This window comes from Hordeum vulgare, chromosome 2H, assembly GCF_904849725.1.
Source record: "Hordeum vulgare subsp. vulgare chromosome 2H, MorexV3_pseudomolecules_assembly, whole genome shotgun sequence".
NCBI lineage: Eukaryota > Viridiplantae > Streptophyta > Magnoliopsida > Poales > Poaceae > Hordeum > Hordeum vulgare.
Genome location: NC_058519.1, coordinates 556,605,755 through 556,618,150, shown reverse-complemented (window position 1 = coordinate 556,618,150; position 12,396 = coordinate 556,605,755). Strand labels below are relative to the sequence as shown.

The 12,396-nt window shown below is 40.5% G+C and overlaps 1 pseudogene; it reads left to right on the top strand.

Annotated features, from left to right (window-relative positions):
• Window positions 1-9,888, top strand: part of LOC123428643 — a 34,632-nt pseudogene extending 24,744 nt beyond the window's left edge.
• Window positions 9,889-12,396: the final 2,508 nt, after the last annotated feature.

The window sequence follows — 12,396 nt, the reverse complement described above, 5'->3', positions numbered from 1 at the left end:
CTATTGTTCAACCACCTGATTGGAACTTACCTTTTGAAATTATGTGTGATGCTAGTGATTATGCTATTGGTGTTGTTCTAGGACAAAGAGTTGATAATAAGTTGAATGTTATTCATTATGCTAGTAAAACTATAGACAGTGCCCAAAGAAACTATGCTACTACTGAAAAGGAATTTTTAGCAGTCGTGTTTGCATGTGAAAAGTTCAGATCTTACATTGTTGATTCCAAAGTTACTATTCACACTGATCATGCTGCTATTAAGTATGTCATGGAAAAGAAAGATGCTAAACCTAGACTTATCAGATGGGTTCTCTTGCTACAAGAATTTGATTTGCATGTTGTTGATAGGAAGGGTGCTGAGAACCCCGTAGCAGATAACTTGTCTAGGTTGGAGAATGTTCTTGATGACCCACAACCTATTGATGATAGCTTTCCTCATGAGCAACTGAATCTCATTAATGCTTCACGTAGTACACAGTGGTATGCTGATTATGCAAATTATATTGTTGACAAATATATACCACCTAGTTTCACATACCAGCAAAAGAAGAAGTTCTTCTTTGATTTGAGAAATTACTCCTGCGATCATCCTCACCTTTATAAGGAAGGAGTAGATGGTGTTATTAGACATTGTGTATCTGAGCATGAACAGGGACAGATCCTACAGAAGTGTCACTCCGAGGCTTACGGAGGACACCAGGCGGGAGATAGAACTGCACACAAGGTATTGCAATCCGGTTTCTATTGACCTACTCTCTTCAAGGATGCCCGTAAGTTTGTCTTGTCTTGTGATGAATGTCGAAGAATAGGTAATGCCTATGAATTATTCACTTGTCATTGAACCATTTGACGTTTGGGGTTATGATTATATGGGATATTTTCCAAATTCCAACGGGTATACTCATATCCTAGTTGCTGTTGATTACGTTACTAAGTGGGTAGAAGCTATCCCAACTAGTAGTGCTGATCACAACACCTCTATTAGGATGCTTACAGAAGTTATTTTCCCTAGATTTGGAGTCCCTGGATATTTAATGACTGATGGTGGTTCACATTTTATTCATGGTGCTTTCCGTAAAACGCTTGCTAAGTATGATGTCAACCATAGAATTGCATCTCCCTATCATCCTCAGTCCACTGGTCAAGTAGAGCTAAGTAATAGAGAGATTAAACTAATTCTGCAAAAGACTGTTAATAGGTCTAGAAAGAATTGGTCTAAGAAGCTTGATGATGCACTGTTGGCTTATAGAAGTGCTTATAAGAATCCCATGGGCATGTCTCCGTACAAAATGGTTTACGGTAAAGCATGTCATTTACCTCTTGAGCTAGAGCATAAGGCTTATTGGGCAATCAAAGAGCTCAACTTTGATTTCAAACTTGCTAGTGAGAAGAGGTTATTTGATATTGGCTCACTTGATGAATAGAGAACTCAGACATATGAAAATGCCAAGTTGTTTAAAGGAAAAGTTAAGAGGTGGCATGATAAAAGTATACAAAAACGTGAGTTCAATGTAGGTGATTATGTCTTGCTATACAATTCTCGTTTAAGATTTTTTGCACGCAAGATTCTCTCTAAATGGGAAGGTCCTTACATTGTTGAGGAAGTATATCGTTCCGGTGCCATCAAGCTCAACAACACGGAAGGTAATTTTCCGAGAGTGGTAAATGGGCAAAGAATCAAGCATTATATCTCAGGTACTCCCATAAATGTTGAAAGCAATGTTATTAATACCATAACTCTAGAGGAGTACATAAGGGATATTTATCAGCCTGTTTCAGACTCCAAAAACGAAGAGGTATGTGATTCGGTAAGTAAACCGACTCCAAAACTTTTCCATTAGGATTTTTTCTCCGTTTTGGAATTTTTAGAAAAATAGAAAATTTTAAAGTAGTGTGGAGAGCGCACGAGGAGGCAACAAGCCTGCCAGGCGCGACCTACCCCCTGGCCACGCCTGGGGGGCTTGTGAGCACCTCGTGTGCCTCCCGGACTCCATTTTCTTGCGGAGTACTCCTTTTGGTCGAGAAAATTCATTATATATTCTCCCGAAAGGTCTGAAGGACAAGTTCTTCGAGAAGATCATCAATCCCTACCTCGCGGGAGTGTTGCAACACCCTCAATCTATCGAGATGCGTGAGGGGGTGCTGCACATCTATGATGTTGAGGGGCCCAAGAAGACCGGAAGCGTGGAGGCGAGGCTCGAAGCAATGGAGCAGCAAGTCTTCAAGTGCCAAGGGATGGTGGAACGCGGACTCAACGCCAACCACATGATGATCACGGAGTTCACCAACAAGCACAAGATCGATACCAATGAAACCGGCAAGCACCTCTCCAGGCTCTATGACAGAATTGATCACCTCCAAGCCTAGATCTATGACCTGTAGAACAAAAACTGTGAGTATGAGTATAGATTTAAATCTATACGGTTGGCTGCAGATTTGAGGATTCCGGAGACTCGATTATCTTTCCATGATGGAGCACCTATGCCTTGGAAGACGGAGGATCAAACCCAGGTTGCAACAAATCCACCACCATCACCTTCGAAGGAAGACAATTAAGCACGGGTATGGGCACTCCTCTTGTCTTGTGCCAAGCTCGGGGGAGTTGCCCCGGTATCGTATCACCATCACATCTTTTGCCTTTACCTTTTTCTTAGTTCGTTCCTTTTTGGTTTTATCTTTTTCTAGTAGAATAAAGTTCTAAGTGTTCTAGGCTTGAGTTTTTCTTTGTGTCACCCCAATGTATTCGAGTTCGTGAGTCGTATAATAAAGAGTGTTTTAATTAAGGGCCTTGCTTCATGCCATGATCTAAAGAAAAGAATGATAAAATAACAAAATCATGAAAGATCATGTAATGATCTTATGGGAAGTGATGGCTTCACGTATAAAAAGAATGTTGATTGAAACTTGTTGTGGGTGGACAAAGGTAGACCTTGGTCATTGTTGCAATTAATAGGAAGTAATAAAGAAAGAGAGGTGCACATATAAATATATCATCTTTGACACCGTCTATGATTATGAACACTCATTATACTATTACATGCTTAGAAGTAGATGTTGGACAAGGAAGACAACATATTGAATTATGTTTGCTTGGTTCCGAACAATGTTATATGACTAGAGATCCCTTAGCATGTGATGCTTGCTTCCACCTCATATCAGCAAAAACTTCCGCACTAAGTAGAGATACTACTTGTGCATCCATAAACCTTCAACCCAATTTTGCCTTGAGAGTCCACCATACCTACCTACGGATTGAATAAGATCTCTCAAGTAAGTTGTCATCGGTGCAAGCAATAAAAGTTGCTCCCTAAATATGTATGATCTATTAGTGTATGGAAAATAAGCTTTGTACGAACCTGTGATGAGGAAGACCTAAAAGCGACAGACTGCATAATAAAGTTCTTTATCACAGGAGGCAATATAAAGTGACGTTCCTCCACACTAAGAGGTCACGCATCCAAACCTCAAAAGTGCATGACAACCTCTACTTCCCTCTGCGAAGGGCCTATCTTGTACCTTTACTTTTTGTCCTTAAAAGAGTCATGGTGATCGAGACCAATTCCTTATTTCCCCTTTATGTGGGCTAACATCATGTGCTAGGGAAAGATCTATATTCATATGTCAACTTGGAAGTAAGTATCCATGAATTATAATTGTTGACATTACCCTTGAGGTAAGTAGTTGGGAGGCGAAACTATAAGCCCCTATCTTTCTCTGTGTCCAACTGAAACTTTGACCTCATGAGTACCACGTGATTTTTAGCAATTGTAGAAGACGAAAGGATGATTGAGTATGTGGATTTGCTTTACAAGCTCTTATTTGACTCTTTCCGATGTTATGATAAATTGAAATTGCTTCAATGACTAAAGGCTATTGGTTGTTAATTCTCAATAAGGTTCTTGATCCATACTTTACTTTGTGATGGAATTATCACTTTAGCATAAGATATTATATGACGTTATTGTTGTTCTAATTATGATCATGATGCCTGCATGTCCGTATTTTGTTTTATCGACACCTCTATCTCTAAACATGTGGGCATATTTATTGATCTCGGCTTCCGCTTGAGGACAAGCGAGGTCTAAGCTTGGGGGAGTTGATACGTCCATTTTTCATGATGCTTTTATGTTGATATTTATCGCATTATGGGCTGTTATTACACTTCACGATACAATACTTATGCCTTTTCTCTCTTATTTGATAAGGTTTACATGAAGAGGGAGAATGCCGGCAGCTGGAATTCTGGTCTGAAAAAGGAGCAAGTTTGAGATACCTTTTCTGCGCAACTCCAAAAGACGTGAAAATCAACGAGGAATTATTTTGGATTTTATAAAAAATACTGGGCGGAAGAAGTACCAGAGGGGAGCCACGAGGAGGCCACAAGCCTGCCATGCGCGGCCTACCCCCTGGTCGCGCCAAGGTGGCTTGTGGGCCCATGTTGCGCGTGTGGCTCCCATCTTTTTCTATAAGGAGGGTTTCGTTGCAGAAAAAATCAGGAGGAGGCTTTCGGGAGGAATCGTCGCCGCCACGAGGTGGAACTTGAGCAGAACCAATCTAGAGCTCCGACAGGGCCGTCCTGCCGGGGATACTTCCCTCCCAGAGGGGGAAATCATCGCCATCGTCATCACCAACACTCCTCTCATCGGAGGGGACTCATCACCATCAACATCTTCATCAGCACCATCTCATATCCAAACCCTAGTTCATCTCTTGTAACCAATCTCCGTCTCGCGACTCCGATTGGTACTTGTAAGGTTGCTAGTAGTGTTAGTTAGTCTTTGTAGTTGATGCTAGTTGGATTACTCGGTGGAAGATTATATGTTCAGATCCTTGATGCTATTCAATACCTCTCTGGTCATGAACATAATTATGCTTTGTGAGTAGTCACTTTTGTTCCTGAGGACATGGGATAAGTCATGATATAAGTAGTCATGTGAATTTGGTATTCGTTCGATATTTTGATGCGTTGTATGTTGTTTTTCCTCTAGTGGTGTTATGTGAATGTCGACTACATAACACTTCACCATTATTTGGGCCTAGAGGAAGGCATTGGGAAGTAATAAGCAGATTATGGGTTGCTAGAGTGACAGAAGCTTAAACCCTAGTTTATGCGTTGCTTCGTAAGGGGCTGATTTGGATCCACTAGTTTAATGCTATGGTTAGACTTCGTCTTAATTCGTCTTTCGTATTTGCGGATGCTTGCGAGAGGGGTTAATCATAAGTGGGATGTTTGTCCAAGTACCACATATCAAACTATCAAAGTAGCGAACGCGAATCATATGAACATGATGAAAACTAGCTTGACAGAGATTCCCATGTGTCCTCGGGAGCGCTTCACCTCATATAAGAGTTTGTCCAGGCTTGTACCTTGCTACAAAAGGGATTGGGCCATCTTGTTGCACCTTTGTTACTATTGTTACTTGCTACTTGCCACGAATCATCTTATCACACTACTATCTATTACCGATAATTTCAGTGCTTGCAGAGAATACCTTGCTGAAAACCACTTGTCCGTTCCTTCTGCTCCTCGTCGGGTTCGACACTCCTACTTATCGAAAGGACTACAATAGATCCCCTACACTTGTGGGTCATCACTGTGCGCAGGCTGTAAGTGGGGGTAACGGTTTGATTCCTTCTCCCACTATATAAAGGAGGTCTTCTTCCCCCTTGGACCTATTTATCTCTTTAGCTCATGTTCTTCCTCCATTGTTGACCTTCTTTGAGCTTGCTATCTCTCAATCCCTAAAATGATTCTTGCTAGTTCTTGAGGGAAAAGAGAGAGTAGATCTAGATCCACATCTCCACCAATCACTTTCTCCTCTATGTGAGGGGAACTCCTTGGATCTTGATCTTGGAGTTCTTTGTGAGCTCCTTGTTCTTCCTCTCATATTTCTCCATAGCTTTTGTTGTTGTGGGGGGATTTGAGTGTGAGGGACTTGTCCACTTCGTGTGTTCTTGCCATTGCATTTGGTGCATTGGTTTCAGTTCTCCACGGTGGTACGTGGAAGTGAGAAGTTGAGAAGCTTATTACCCTTGGGTACTTGGTACCCCTAGAAGCTTGATGGTGCCTCGGAGCTCAATCATTGTGGTGTAAAGCTCCGGGCAAGAGTCGGGGTCTCCAATTAAGTTATGAAGGTTGCCCCGAGCATTTGTGGTCACCTCGAAGCCATATTCCATTGTGGTGAAGCTTCATGGTGTTGTTGGGAGCCTCCAATTAAGTTGTGGAGATTGCCCCAACCTTGTTTGTACGGGTTCAGTGACCGCCCTCAAGGGTCCCTTAGTGGAATCACGACATCTTGCATTGTGCGAGGGTGTGAGGAAATTATGGTGGCCTTAGTGGATTCTTGGGGAGCATTGTACCTCCACACCGCTCCAACGGAGATTAGCATCCGCAAGGGTGTGAACTTCAGGATACATCATCATCTCCGCGTGCCTCGGTTATGTCTTACCCGAACCATTTACTTATGTACTTTACTTTGTGATATCCATATCATTTCCTGTTATATGTCTTGCTATCACTTAATTGTTTATCTTACTTAGCATAAGTTGTTGGTGCACATAGTTGAGCCTAGTTGTTTTAGGTTTTGTGCTTGAAAAATTAAACGTTAGTTTTATTCTGTATTTGTTCAAGCCTAAACCGTAATTATTTTAAAGCACCTATTCACCCCCTCTAGGCGACATCCACGTCCTTTCAGTATTCCTCATGTACACATATTTTTAGGATTGTGAAGTGCACAAAGCACATCACTCCCCCAAACTGGGACAATCCATTAATCTCTCAAAAGAGCCATCAAAGATACAAACAAGATGCAACAAGGGTCAACACAAGACTCAAATGTGCATGATGTGCAAACCAACATACACATAATTGATTATTCAAGATAAGCAAGTTGGAAGCACAACATATACAAACGCATGCAAGGTACAAAACCACAACATGTAAAGGGGCAAGTAACTAACAATGTAAACAATTTAAGTACAAGTTACCGCAAGGAGGCACATTGGTTATAAGATAGAAACTTGATAGTCCAAAATGACTTGGTTTGAGACAAGATGAATGATGAAGACCCCTTAATTCTTCATAATGTAGCCAAGTCTCCAATGCCCTCCAACATCACCTATTGATCAAGTTTGAGCTTGTTGGTACCCAACCAAGTTGGGTCCTAAGAGGTGAGTCATAATAGGATTGACAGTCCAAATGGTACTTTTCTTGACATCACTTTGAGTACCAACAAACTTGGCAAACACATCGCCAACCTTATCCTTCCCAAGAGAGTAGATATCATCAATAATGATTGGGTTGGACAAGTTACCTTTCGTGCAGGAATAAGAAAAGTGACCCTTCTCACGACATAAGTAGCAAAATTTACCCTTTACTTTCTTCTCAACTGATTTCTCAACATGAGAAGCATTAACTTGAGTCTTCTTTGGAAGAGGACTTTCTTCAACTTGTACTTGATCATGAGATTGAACTTGTGGCCGCTTCCCTTGTTGCGTGTGACTATGGGGCTTGTTCTTTAATGGGCAAGATCTAACACGGTGTCCTTCAATCTTGCACTTGAAGCAAACAATCTTGACCGAGTTCTTGATTTGTTCTTGGCCCTCCTTCGTGTTGCTCTTGGACTTTTCTTCTTATTGGAGTTGAATCCAAGTCCACGTTTGTCATTTGGTAATTTTTCCCACACAAGATGTTGTGAGTGTGGACATCCCTTCATGACTCTTTTCCAAGTCTTTCTTCAACGAAGTGACTTGGGCCTTGAGCTCTTTCATTTCCTCTACATGGTTAGTGTTAACACAAGTACTATAGGAAGTATAAGCTTCATCGTTAGAGCAACAAGGCAAGGAAAGTAATTCATCACACGCTGTAGCAACATTATGAGTAGATAAATTACAAGGACTAACACATGTCAAGAAAGCATTTTGACTAAATGTAGTGCTAATATCCTCATGAGCTAGTTGTAGCACATTATGGGATACTAGAAGATCATCATGAGAGCTTGTGAGGATTACATGACTTTCTTCCAATTTCCCATAATTGCTAGATAGCAACTCAAGTTGAGCTGTCAACTCAACATTCTGCTTTAATATGGATGCTTCACAAGAAATAGAGTTAGTAGCACAATCATCATTATTAACAACAAGAGGAGAAGGCAATTTGGCATGTTCTTTTACATATGAAGCTTCAAGTTGAGCATGATACTCGGTAAGTTTGATGAGCGAACTCTTAATGGCCCTTGAGCCATTTTCGAGGTGCTCAAAGTTCTCAAAGAGTTTAGCATGTGCAACTGATAATTCTAAAGCAAATGTCTCCTCAAGAGATTCCTTGGTGGTTTGTTAATTTTCAAGAGCTTGGGATAGCTTTGCTATCTCATTAGTGTAGTCATGCTCATGACCTTCCATTTCCTCAATGGTGGCCTCATGCTCCTCGAGATGAGCTTCCAACTCCTCAATATATTTCTTGCCCTCAATGGAAATAGACATGATTTCCATGAAGTTGGAACGAGAAATTTTATTCTTATGAAGATCTTTAAAAATCATTTCCCCCTTAATTTTGAAGGAAGTAATATTATCGCTATCTTCATCATTATCCTCACCCATATTATCATCAACATCATCATCATGAGATATATTGGGATTTAATGTAGGAGATATCTTTGAAGACTTAGCCATAAGGCAAAAGTGAGAAACAATAGACGATGTTGTAGGATCCCTTGAAGCATCATTCAAGGCCACATCTTTTTCCATGGAGTGATGGATTTCCTCTAAATTGTTAACATAACAACTCGCGGAGATATATAAATTTTATCATGGCAACAAGATATAGCAAGCATATCATCATGAGATTTGGTCAAGCAATTTCTACATGATATGCATGGACTATTAACACAACCATGTGAAACATAGAGTGCTCGAAGTGTTAAAGTCCAAAGATGAAGCATTGCAATAAGATAGTGATGAAGGATCATCAACAATAAGCCCACTATCATCATTACAATGATCACCACTAATCTGTTCATTGTTCCTAGTTACTGTTCATTGTTCATTTTAGGGATGAAATGGAAATGCCAACAATAATTGTTGTTTATTCTAAGAATGAAGATGCTCAGATCATCTGTTGTTTAGTTGACTTGATCTAACTGAATCTGCACCTTAATTTTTTTCTTTAACTTAACTGTAACTTTAACTTAACCGAATCTTTAACCTGTGACAGCTTGTTTGAACTATTTATTTTGTATTGAAGGGAGTTAAGAATTGTGTATTAGTGCAGTGGGTAGATGAGGAGTGGCCAGATCATATGCAGAATGCTCTCCATAAATTGCGGTTTATGTATGAGGGATAGCAAGCATGAAAATAGGATTGCATGCCTAGAACATTTAGCTGCTTTGTACAATATTATAGAGCAACAAAATGAGTTGCAGGAGACTTATGACAAGCTTGTTTAAGATGTGAACAACCTCTTGGATTCCCAAGATAATCTCCCACAGGTAAATCGCCACAATGATTCTAAGAGGCCAGAGGTAAATCACAAAAATGATGGTGAGAGAAGCATGGAAAAGGATGCTAAGATCAACAAACTGAAGGTAGTTTTTGACCAGTTGAAGTTCATTCATGTTGCTCAAGAAAATTGCATTAGAAATATGAAGCACAATCATATTAAAGATAAGGAAAATATGAGCACTGATAACAGGACCCTGAAGTGGTGTTGGGCTAACCTGAAGAGAGAGAAGGAGAAGCTAGATGTTTGCATTGCTGAGTTGATGAAAGAGAAGGAGAAGTGGAGCATTGAGAAGAGTGTTATGGAGTGTTGCATTACTGACCTGAAGAAAGCAGGTGAAAATAACAAGAGGAAGCTGAAGGATATCAAGGGTATTTGTGATGAAGAATAATTTGTGCTGTCATATGACCATGTGATTCATTATCTTTAGTTGTTAAATTTGTAATGAAGTACTCCTTGTAATGTGTTGAACTAGGTTACTTTTGTAGCATTGAACTATGGCTTGTAATGTGTTAACTTCGAATCTGTTAAACTAAGGTCTCCTTGTAGTGTTATTTTATTGTTTGTGTGTGATGAAATTTGCGCTGGAAAGTCTAAATGACATCATCATCATCATTATAACTAGAATCATAAACAACATAAATCATCATCATAGTCTTGATCATCTGCAATAATTAGGTAACTCACATAGTGCCATCACAAACTAGCCAAAATAGGCTGAATTAAACTAGTATCAACAACACAAACTCAAAGTTGTTTTGAACATCACAAACTCAAAGTTGTTTTCAACATCACCATCATGAATTACTTCTTCTTGTTGTCCAGAGAACAATTGAACCACTCAGACATCTTATAAGATGGTTTTCTTAGCCTTCCAGTACCTAAAGCTCTTTGTCGTATGAAGCTTTTCTTTGCCCATTGCTGAGCAGCAGCACTAGATGATCCTGGAGTAGAAGTAGTAGCAGTAGATGCGGTTGGCCTAGAAGCAGCAGCAATAGATGATCCTCGAGTAGAAGCAGCAGCAGTAGATGCAGTTGGCCTAGAAGCAGCAACAGTAGATGGAGTTGGCCTAGAAGTAGCGGGAGCAGTATAAGTACTTGCTCTCCTGGTTGTAGCAGGAGCTGATGGAGCTGCCCTAGTTGCTGGTGGAGTTGTACTTCTTGCCCTGGATGGTGCTGGAGCTGATGGAGATGGCCTTGAGACTGATGCATCAACTCTTCTGCTTTCCTGTAGTCACAACATACAAAGATTAGAACATAGTATAAGAAATGTTAGCATAAACTCATGTTTTGGGTCTTTGGAAAATTTACCTCGTGTTAGTTCCTTCTCATTGCAAGGGCTGGCTTAAGATTTTTGTGGCAGCTAGTGTGCCTATGCCCACTCAAATTGCAATTACTACAAGTGATTGATGTCATGCTAGAAGTGTCCTTGGGAGCTGGCTTCTCATACTGATTCCTTCTCCTCTTTGTCAGCTTCTTTCCTAGCTTGTGTTTTAAAACAGGTGGCTCTATGTCAGGGGTCCCAGTCTTTTGCCATAGACCACGCCCTGGCACAGGGTCCAATGGTAGCACAATTGTGGTACAAGTTCATCTTCTTTATGCAAAATGTTCTCTCATGTGCAATTTGAGAATCAACAATGAAAAAAGGACAATCTTCTGTACTACAAACTACAATGACTCTATCTGAGCAATTTTTATGAAAAGAGTAGTTCCTATTTTGTGAGTTGTGACATCTAAGAAGTGCCCTCCTGAATTGTTGGACATCTAGGAAACAAATATTCTCCATGAATTGTTCTTGTGGGTTCTCCCTATTCTCATCATACCAAATCCTAGTCTTCTGCTTTCTGGCCCTACTCATTCTACCATTTGGTTGCCTAAATGTTGGAAGTTGAGCACCATCATTATCATCCCGACATAAGTCACATGGGTTGCTCTCCTCATCAGATGAAGGTATCCAATCTTTCTCTATGATTTGATCCACACATCCATGTGATCTGGTTGTTGGACCCTTCTTCTGACTTCCTCCTGTGTTGTTGCTTCCTCCTGCACTACTTCCTCCTACAATGCTTCCTCCTCTCCTGCCCTCTTCTGCTTGCTCCTCCTGTCCTGACTCCTTCTCTCATGCTTCATCCTCCCCCTCCTCCTCATCTAGTTCATAAAGCTCTTCTACATTAGTGTCTCCTTCATAGTGATTAAGAGGGTCCACTCCTTGCCTCTTCATTGCCTCGAGCCTAGCTATTATGTCATCATCTGCTAAAATTTCATTCTCACTATCACTGTTAGTTAATTCTTCAGCAAGCACATGTGGAGTTTTTCTTTTTTGCTGCCTTGTACTTCTATTTTTGTTTCTGATTGGTCTTGAAGTTCTGAATCTCTTCATTCCTCTTCTTCTCCATCATCTGCTCAATCTTCTCTTGCTCTTGGCCTATCTCCATGAAGTACTCATGCCTCTCAGATCCATAGTCCAATGCAAACTCTGTTCACTTGGACCCTTAAGCTTCAACAAACATGAACTCTCCTGGGTGTTCGTGACCTGGACCGGCTGTGGTTGGGGCTTCACTGGACTAGGGAAAAGAACTCCTCTAGTATCTACCTCATAGAAAAGTGGTACACCAAATTCAGACAAAGGGACCTGCTCTTCATAAAGATGATGAATGTTCATGTCAGCTGTTGTTGGTGCATCACTTCTCATAACTGTAATGTTAACCACATTATTTTCTTTACTAGTTCTGTCATCCAACATTTCTTCCACCTTGTCATCATCAGTTAATTCTTCCATTCGTGACACCCCAACTCCTCGATCTCTGACATAATACATGAAATCTCTTGAGCTACAACATGTTATCTCTATTAGTGCAATCAGATTCCAATGGGTTATGTCACATAAGAAAATTGTTCTT